The sequence below is a fragment of the Dreissena polymorpha genome, chromosome 12, assembly GCF_020536995.1.
Source record: "Dreissena polymorpha isolate Duluth1 chromosome 12, UMN_Dpol_1.0, whole genome shotgun sequence".
In the NCBI taxonomy this organism is placed as follows: domain Eukaryota; kingdom Metazoa; phylum Mollusca; class Bivalvia; order Myida; family Dreissenidae; genus Dreissena; species Dreissena polymorpha.
Window position 1 is genome coordinate 38,751,276 of NC_068366.1, and position 9,732 is coordinate 38,761,007.

The window sequence follows — 9,732 nt, forward strand, 5'->3', positions numbered from 1 at the left end:
ACCGGACAGCAGAGTTCTGTTTCCTCCTCGTCAGATTCTTCGTCTTCCAACGATTTGCCGGTCATCCCCCCATGCTGTTTAGACTGTCAACAGATCTAGTCCCACAGCGTGCTGGCAGGACCAAGAGCTCCCACCGTTGTTTGAGGGCGTGTGTCATCACCTTGTGATCCAGTCTCGATCTGCAATAATACTTGTTCAGAACATGTGCTACTACAATTATTCTCCATGAAGATACATGCTTTGTAGATGTGTTTGTTCAGTTGATCAATTAATGCTGTATCTCTCAATACTTCTCGTATTTTAGGAAAGTCTTCTTCAACAAAGAGTTTATACTTGTACCCATTTACATCAATTTAAATGTTTGTGTTGAAGAAATTAATTCTATAGAGCTGCCTGCCACTAGATTTCCATTTTACTGATAATGCCTGTTCCACATTGACCTTTAACTGTCGTAGCGCTATTAACAGTGCCCGAGATAAGCTGCGTATCGGCGTTTTTCATCCTATTAAAATGTTTAAAAACGCAAAGAAATTCAATATAATGCGTATTGAAAACGCAATCAATTTGTCTTTTACGCTTATTCTTAAGATTTGATGCGTACGATACAAGTCTCGATCGAAAATTCTTTGCTAAATTTTGGTAATTTTTCATTGGAATAATTATCGTACCGCGGCGAAGATTTTATTCATTCGAAAGTTAGCAAGCGCCTGGATGACAGAGAACCAGAGCAGTCGAAGTTATTCAAACACTATACGGACTTAATTTCATAGCAAATTAAGGGTCTGACTAAAATAGTTACAACGTGAATGTATTTGTAAAGCGTCTGTACTTTCAGTTTCTATACTGGTGCGTATTAAAAATGTCTAAGCGAGGTCGAAAGACGTCCGCGATTGTTAGCTAAATATATGTCGATCGCAAACTTTTTCCAACCAATTACAAACAACCGAATCATTTGTGTTATCAATTTGTTAGAATCTGTGTATGTAGCAGTTGAAAGTAGCGAGTTGACATCCAAAAACATGACGGAAAGCCCGTGATTAGAACCAAAAAAAAAAATGGCAAAAGTGGAAAAAGTCATATCCCTGGCCTGGTTAGAAATTGTTGACGTTGATGGGACAGAACAAAAAGTTGAAATGTGCATTCTGCACATAGTCTGTATAACAACAGCACTGATTTTAATGTATAAATATTAATAACTTATTTCACCCTATTTAAAAATTGAAATCACCCTATTTTTCAAAATCAATGGGTGAAAACCCTATTACCCAAATAATTATCTGGGGCACTGTATTAATTTATTGAATAGCATAAGTGTCAGACTTATTGTAGTAGTAATTAGTTTCCCTTTTCAGGAGTTCATAAGCGGCAGAGGATAAATTTTCAATTATAAAGGTTCCGCTTTTGTCTTGGACGTTTATTGGTTTCTACGACTTACTTGTACCGAGAGCTTTCTTCTGTAACGCTGTTTTACCATTAAGTTTGTATGACACGTTCCGTGTTGTGACCTGCTTCGAGTCTGGTGTGTATATGCCATTCGGGATTCGACCTCTCTGTGACCGTCTAACATGCATGGAGTGTACATCTAATGCCTGACCACCAACCATTTCTGCAGTAATATCTGATACGTGTAGATGAGTAGACTGTAGATAAGTAGCAATATAATGATGGAGAGTGGGTAGAGCTAAAAGTGACCAGATAAGATAATTACGATATTTACAAGGACAGAAAAATTTTATCCCATTTTCACCGCGACATTGACGGTATAACACGTTGTGGGATATACTTGCTTGTATTCAACACTGTGGAATATACCTGTCGCGTGCACGGACTACTTTTTAAATGACGTCATGCGATATGCGCTAAAATTAGGTCGATATTGTTTGGTTCATTGATCGAATTTTAAGGTCACCCATTAGAAGAAAATGTGCACATTTTGCAGAAAAACATATATCTGACATATTCACCAAAAGAAATGTTGAAATAAAATATGAAATTACACGATTTTTGTTTTGTTATTTTTTTATTTATAACAAAGTCGACAAAACTTAAGCTTCAAAATTATACGACCTTCAACCTTTAAAACTAGTCATATGACATAATTTTTCGCCATCCGTATAATGAATCAGCTGATTGATGGCGTCATAAAATGGCATACTTGTTGCGTCATTTTCCTCATTTTTTTGACGATTTATTTTAAACGCGACTTATTTCACATTTTTTCTACATGTACTGTATGTCGACATATCTGAATTGTCAATTGATCACATTTTCCTTATTTCGTGTAATGTGCATTGCTTATAACCAAAGCATATACTTTTGACATTTAACTTAAATATTAAGAATGTACAACAAGCCATACACATATCGCACAGTTCATGAATAATCTGCTATGTTTGCTTTCCTATTTAATTCACGTTAGGCATAGAGCTGTGTAAAGTATAAGATGGTAAAAATAGCACCACACTGGAATTGGGAACGTCCCATTTTATACACGGGTATTTTCTACTTATTTATCTGTTGTGTACTGGAATGTTTTCCATTCTTTGTGTATTTATATATTAAATTATTTTCTCGTACAATAAGGGCATTTACCATAGATAAATAAAACATTGTGCAAGTTTAAACATAATTATGTTTGTATGCAGAAATCTGCAAATGCAACCGAGTTTACCAACGGCTATTATTAGATAAACTGCTCCGGTTCATTTGAACAGCAGTAATGTAGAGTACATGACGTAGCGTGTGACGAAGAAGAAAGTTTATCGCGTTCATAAACTCATTTGAATAAAGTGATAGAATGGCATAAGGGTCTTTATTTAACTATGCTAAAATAATTATTAAAGACCCTAGATGCAAAATCGTCAATTATTGAGTTAAATGGATTATTAGATGGATTTTAAAGGATAATTAAAGGTAAGATACTAGTTCTTACGTGTTTTGATTTTTATACGCCCGTATAAAATACGGGACGTATTATGTGAAACCCCTTGGCGGCGGGCGGCGGGCGGCGGGCGGAAGGCATCACTTTGTCCGGACTCTAATTCAAATTGTATTCATCCGATCTTCACCAAACTTGGTCAGCAGTTGCATCTAGTTGATATCTAGGCCAAGTTCGAATATGGGTCATGCCGGGTCAAAAACTAGGTCATAGGGTCAATAAGTGCATTTTCAAAGGGGCCACTTTGTCCGGACTCTATTTCAAATTGTATTCATCCGATCTTCACCAAACTTGGTCAGCAGTTGCATCTAGTTGATATATAGGCCAAGTTCGAATATGGGTCATGCCGGGTCAAAAACTAGGTCATAGGGTCAATTAGTGCATTTTCAACGGCGCCACTTTGTCCGGACTCTAATTCAAATTGTATTCATCCGATCTTCACCAAACTTGGTCAGAAGTTGTATCTAGACAATATCTAGGTCAAGTTCGAATATGGGTCATGCTGGGTCAAAAACTAGGTCACAGGGTCACTTAGTGCATTTCAAGCATTTAGCATGGTGTCCACTCTCTAATTGAAGTAGTTTTCATCCAATCTTCACCAAACTTGGTCAGAAGTTGTATCTAGACAGTATTTAGGTCAAGTTGGAATATGGGTCATTCCAGGTCAAAAACTAGGTCACAGGGTCACTTAAACCATTTCAAGCATTTAGCAAGTGCTCTCTAATTGAAGTAGTTTTCATCCGATCTTCACCAACTTTGGTCAGAAGTTGTGTCTAGACAATATCTACATGTAGGTCAAGTTCAAATATGGGTCTTGCCAGGTTAAAAACTAGGTCACGAGGTCCCGTAGTGCATTTCAAGCATTTAGCATGGTGTCTGCTCTCTAATTGAAGTAGTTTTCATCAGATCTTCACCAACTTTGGTCAGAAGTTGTGTCTAGATGATATGTAGGTCAAGTTCAAATATGGGTCATGGTAAAGTTATCAAGTTGTCCAAAGTCTTAAAACGGGCGTATCTTGTGACAGTTTGGCACTCTTGTTGTTTGTACTTTTGTCGTTCCCTGTTCTCGGGGAAATGATTTTAACATGGGCGCCATTGATGCATCGGATCACACACGGCATACCCATAACATTTTATAAAAAACACGTTCTGCGCGTCCTTAAATTCGTCCGAAGTCGGAAAACGTATTGCCCTGTATATTTTGTCAAATAAAGTGTCAGTCGCTGCAATTGTCTGTTTACTCGTCAAAATTGTCAAGGTCTTCGATAGCTAAAGAAACTTCAGCGTACAGTTTATTTAGTATTGAAAGACCTGTACAAAGTCGCGCCAGTCAAAAATCATAAAAAGCGACATAAAGTTATGGTAGCCAGAACTAGGTCGTCGATGGTGTACATGTATGTTGACATCGACAGCATTTTGTCAGGAGCAATCGCCGCCATATTGGATTTGATCATTTTCTTTCGAAAATAAAATGAATTATAGTAAAGTAAAATATTCTTTTCGCGGTCGTAATGTGTTAAAATTCGCATACTGCGTAAAATTGAATGTAGGCATATGGTGATATTTTTTACTTGTTTTACAGTTTGTGTGTGAATTTTTTAAAGACTATTTTGCGTACCAGAACAAATACATGTATATCACTACGCATGGTTACATCTGTTAGATTTTAAGCGCTTTTATGACTGAATTAAAATTATTGTTAAGGTTATTAGATCTATTTATGTTAAATGTCACGTTGAAAAAATCAAATGGGATAAATAGAATACTAGGATTAGCGTTGAATACAGAGAAGTTTATGTTGCTCGGCTCGAACACCGAAAGCGCTCGCCAAGGCTCGCGCTTCCGGCGTTCTAAGCCTCGCAACATAAACTTCTCTGTATTCAACGCTAACCTAGTATTCTCTATATCATTTAAAAATATGTGGGCTCGTAATAAAACCATATAGACTCTTTTTGCATAAAACCTCATAAAATATATTAAAACACATTTAAAACCTTGATAATACTAATGGTCCTCTAAGATTATGTACAAATTATGAGTTCACAAGGAAAAAATATCAAAATGACGGATTTCTTTGTTCCACACGACATGCCACGATGCTTCACTTTCAAACCAAGTTTATGTCTTTTTCTGCTCGCCAGAACTGCTCACTCGAACATAAACGTATCTATGTACAGTATTCTAATGAACATTCACTTATAAAACTAAATATGATCGATAGAACTGTTTAAAACTGTTAAAATTGCTAAAACACTTTGTTCATAAAAACTAAACACGACCCTCCACCGCGGTGCACAGGAAACAACATGCTGAAAATAGTCCGTTTCCCACAATTCTTAGCGCGCATTTACACAAGTCAGTAAGACCGGTGTATACACAATGAGTATAGATGTGACAATCACCATCTATGTATAGAATGCGGGTACGTTTCAGTATATTTACCGTACCCGCGATACATTTAAGTATGCTTATGAGTATCTGGGGTACATTTAAGAAGTATCCGAGCCGACAATGACCAATCGAGCCATATTATTGCAAACTGAAAAGTCAATTAGTGAGCTAAGAAAAAACGTGCACGATCTTATACAAAAATCACGTATACTGCGCTGCCACTACATTGCGAAAAATTGAGAAGCTTTTCATATTGGCTATTGTATGGGAGGATAACTCTATCTGAAATGTTGTATAGGTTTTCACTAGTTGTTCGTTCAATTTTAGTATTTAACTTGATTCCTAGTAAAATAATAATGAATAAGGCATAGCATAATTGAACAGTTAAATAAGTTCATAAAAAATGTAGATTTTTCAATACACATTTAAATATATATAACGAAAATAATCCAAACTCTAAAAAGTTTGGTAAAGATACAGTCTTGAGACAGGTAAATATCAAATACTAGTACATTAAATATATAGAAATATACCGAAATATGACAAAATCATACAAACACAAACTTCAAGTGATAAGAAAAACCCATACCAGAACCAGGAATAATTTAACTACAGTCAGGTGAACAAATATTTAAATCAATTATAGTTTCGTGAAGCACCTTTAATGGACTTGTTCACAGATTTTCTTATTATTTCAGAGTAGCTGTCTAACCTAAGGGTTTGGCATTCAATGATCTTTGAAAATTAATCCCCCTGCAGCAGTGTAGGGCCAAATGGAAGTATTGAATTGTTGTATTAGGGAGAAATACCACACTGCGAAAAATACAAAACGTCCAAACTACACTTTTCTCATTTACATTTACATCTTTGTGTGTAGTATAGCGTTCATTCTTATTCTGCATGGCAAATTAGAAAAGTATAGGGATGCAATAATACCATTTGCAACATTGTAAACTGCGTGTTCAACTTATAACTAATTTATCTCAAATAAAATGGCCAATTAGTGTATTCAACAGTTTAATACTAAATTAACGGATAAAATACAGTTTATGGGTACCCCTTCATATTTACATCATGTCAGCACCAGAGTCTTTTTACTTAAATCATATGGTATCATATTTAGCAAAACAATAACATTTTGCATTGTGTGCACCAGCGTATTGTTATTCTCTATCCTAGTATTTCGATTAAAAAAAAACGCGCTTTTACCGGGTTTCGAGTCCGGGACCATTAGATGCAAAAGCTACACCACACAGGCTGCTGAATTTGAAGATTAGCTGAAATTTTATGAGCTTATTTGTGTTATATTGTACACATACGTTTTTTGCTAAACCATAGATGAAAAGCCCGTTTGCATTTTTTCCGATTTCGATTAATTGATGATTACCAACAAAAATTACATATATGTTTGACTTTTTTCTTACTTAAGAGTGCTATTTGGTTTGGTGTATGATGCATTCGTTTTTCACTATTTGTACTACTATATTTTACGTTGTTCTTGTGATATAGTTTCAACCATTCAACAGTAGAATATGTAGCACAAAATCACAGTATTTTTAGTGGTATTTTTTCTAATCATACCGCCGCTTCTAGTTTTGCGAAACTTGTTATAAAATGTATTGTCTGAAAACCCATGTCTGGTATATAAACGTAAATACTGAACAGAACACAACCCTTTCAAACATTACAAGAATCTCTTAAATCAATCAGAATTAAAGTTACTATAACGACATTGAATGTGTACACTTGGAGACTTCTAACGCATTAGTCACATAATCCTATCAATATAGCTCCCTTATTTTGAACGGCTTGTGTTGAAATTTGGACCAAGAATAATTCAACACATATCTGATTAATTCCTGAAAATTTAATTGAAATTGAAAAACAACAAAATATAAAACTTAAAGTGGGTATATACGATCTTGTCAAATATTTATTAATTAATATAAAATCTGTAAAAAAAACAAACTTATTATACATATATTTCAATATAAACTAAAATAAAAGTTAAGAAGAACATGTGTCGAAAAATGCTAAATAAGCCAGATATTTATTTCTGAAATCGAAAAGGGCTGTACAGCCAAATTCGCCAGCATGTATATTATGCATGTACGATGTGAATCTAAATTTAGTTTAACGGTTCATTTGAAATTCATGCAGTGATATCGAATCATACGACACACGAACACTTACTAAAAAGACGAATGCATCTGTTATTGTAGGAAAATATGTACAAATTATCTTCGTCACAATCGGCTCGGGGCGTTAATTTGTATTTGCTGCATTTTATGAAATTCGTCTTAAATGTATCATTTTTCTTGCATATTGTGTGTTATTACAACATATTTGTATCAATATATTACAATTCAACACATATAAAAATCGTATAATCTCGCTTTAACAAATTAAAAACGTCCCTTCAAAAGTCAAATTCGCAAACTCGTACAACGTTAAATAATAACAATGTGAAAAGTAAAACAACTGGCCGGCTTGCAACATGCCGATCGATTGAGCCGTTTCGATCCCGAATATATATACGAGTCATATGGTTTTTCTTTAATAAATGTTATATTTTTCTTGTGTAAAATCTTACATAGAATTATGAAATTGAAATTAAATTGGAATATCATTTATATATCGCCTTTTACTACACTTGGTGATTTTTTCTAACGCAACACTTTAAAAACTCACATATCTCAGAAATGAGAAAATATTTTTATTTAAAATTGCACATGTGATCATTTGACTACAATATGTGCAAGCTAACGATAAAATCATTCATCCGTGACGATCGGATGCTTTAGGGGTTGCGCTCCTGAATATTCATACGAGCTATATTGTTTAATAAATTAATTTTATTTTTTCCTTGTGTAAGAACCCATCTTAAATAATTAAATTAAAAATAAAACTAGAATTAAATCGCGTTTCAACATTTCCATGTGCAAAAATATGGAACCACACCTACCCCACGTGCTAAAGCGTCCAATCGTCACGGATAAATGATTTTATCGTGAGCTTGCATAAAATGTAGTCAAATGATCGTTTGTAAAATTTTAAATCAATATCTTTACTCATAACTGAGATATTCAGGTTTGAAAAGTGATGCGTTAGAAAAGTCCCCTAGTGTATATGTTTAACCCATACTCATTGTACACGAACACATAGATTGTCTAACATCGTACAAACTGTCAATACTGTGTAATTTTTAATATAAGGGACTTTGGACCCACCCTAATATAAACACCACAACAATATGAGCACATGCTTGGACACATTCTGTCTGTCAAGGTACAGACACATTCTGTCTGTCGATACTGTGTCGTTTTTTTTCTTGACATCATATCGCGTGCTGGGACATATTCCGGGTCCTCATTAATGCAATAATCTTTTTTATTCAAATGCTAATGCCTCAAGAATACCCGTTATGTAACAACGTTACCACAGTTTGTCTCTTGTGTTTGAAAATAATAGCCTATTATATTGTAATACAATATATTGCGAAACGAAATCAAATCCGAGAAGCATTTTTAGATGGTCTAAGGTGGTTAGTCTAAAATTCAGGTCGATACGCCTTATTCACTAGGAGCCCAATACCCGCTTACTACGCGTATCCGCGCGAGAAAGAGTTGTATAATTTATGCAAGAGGTTTGAGTTTTCCAATTATATTCATTCACAAATGGAAACATTATACTAATATCTTGTTAAATGCAATAGTTTCGAACGGTGCTTTTATAGAAAAGAATTAATAAACAGTGGTCGTATTGTACGTGTCGCGGAGGAGATTGTTTATGAATGAATAAATAGTCCACTTTCTGCAGCGTCTTCATTACGTAGTATTTTTGCTCAGTCCATTCATAATATGAGGCTATTAATAGATGCGCCTGTTGATAAACAAAGGATAGTCCACGGTTGATAACAAAGCAATAGGTTACGCTCTCACATACACCTCAATGACGTAGTACAGGTCATTCGTAATTTGAGGCTATTAATAGATTCGGGAAAAGTTTACGCTTATTTATATTCTCAATTTATAAAACGTTGAACATAAGTTCAACAATAACTTCAGCGATACGATGGACAAAAACAAAAATGTTTCATAATCGCTAAACCCGAATATAACAAACAATTTATAATAATAATACGAATGACCTGTTTCGTAACCTCGTTCATGCTACTACAGCGGGTATTTCTGGAAAACGTTCTCTGGTTCTCAACAGATAGCGGCGATCTTTTGTATTTACGGGTGCTAGCAACGCATAAGTAGAAGGTTAGTAGAAGGTTTAGCTTGTTTATATTCACAGTTCTCAATACATAGACAGTTTGATATGAGTTCCTCAATTTCTACAGGCATACTTTAGGCAACCTCAAAATGCTTTATAATCGCTAAAACCGAAAACAACTA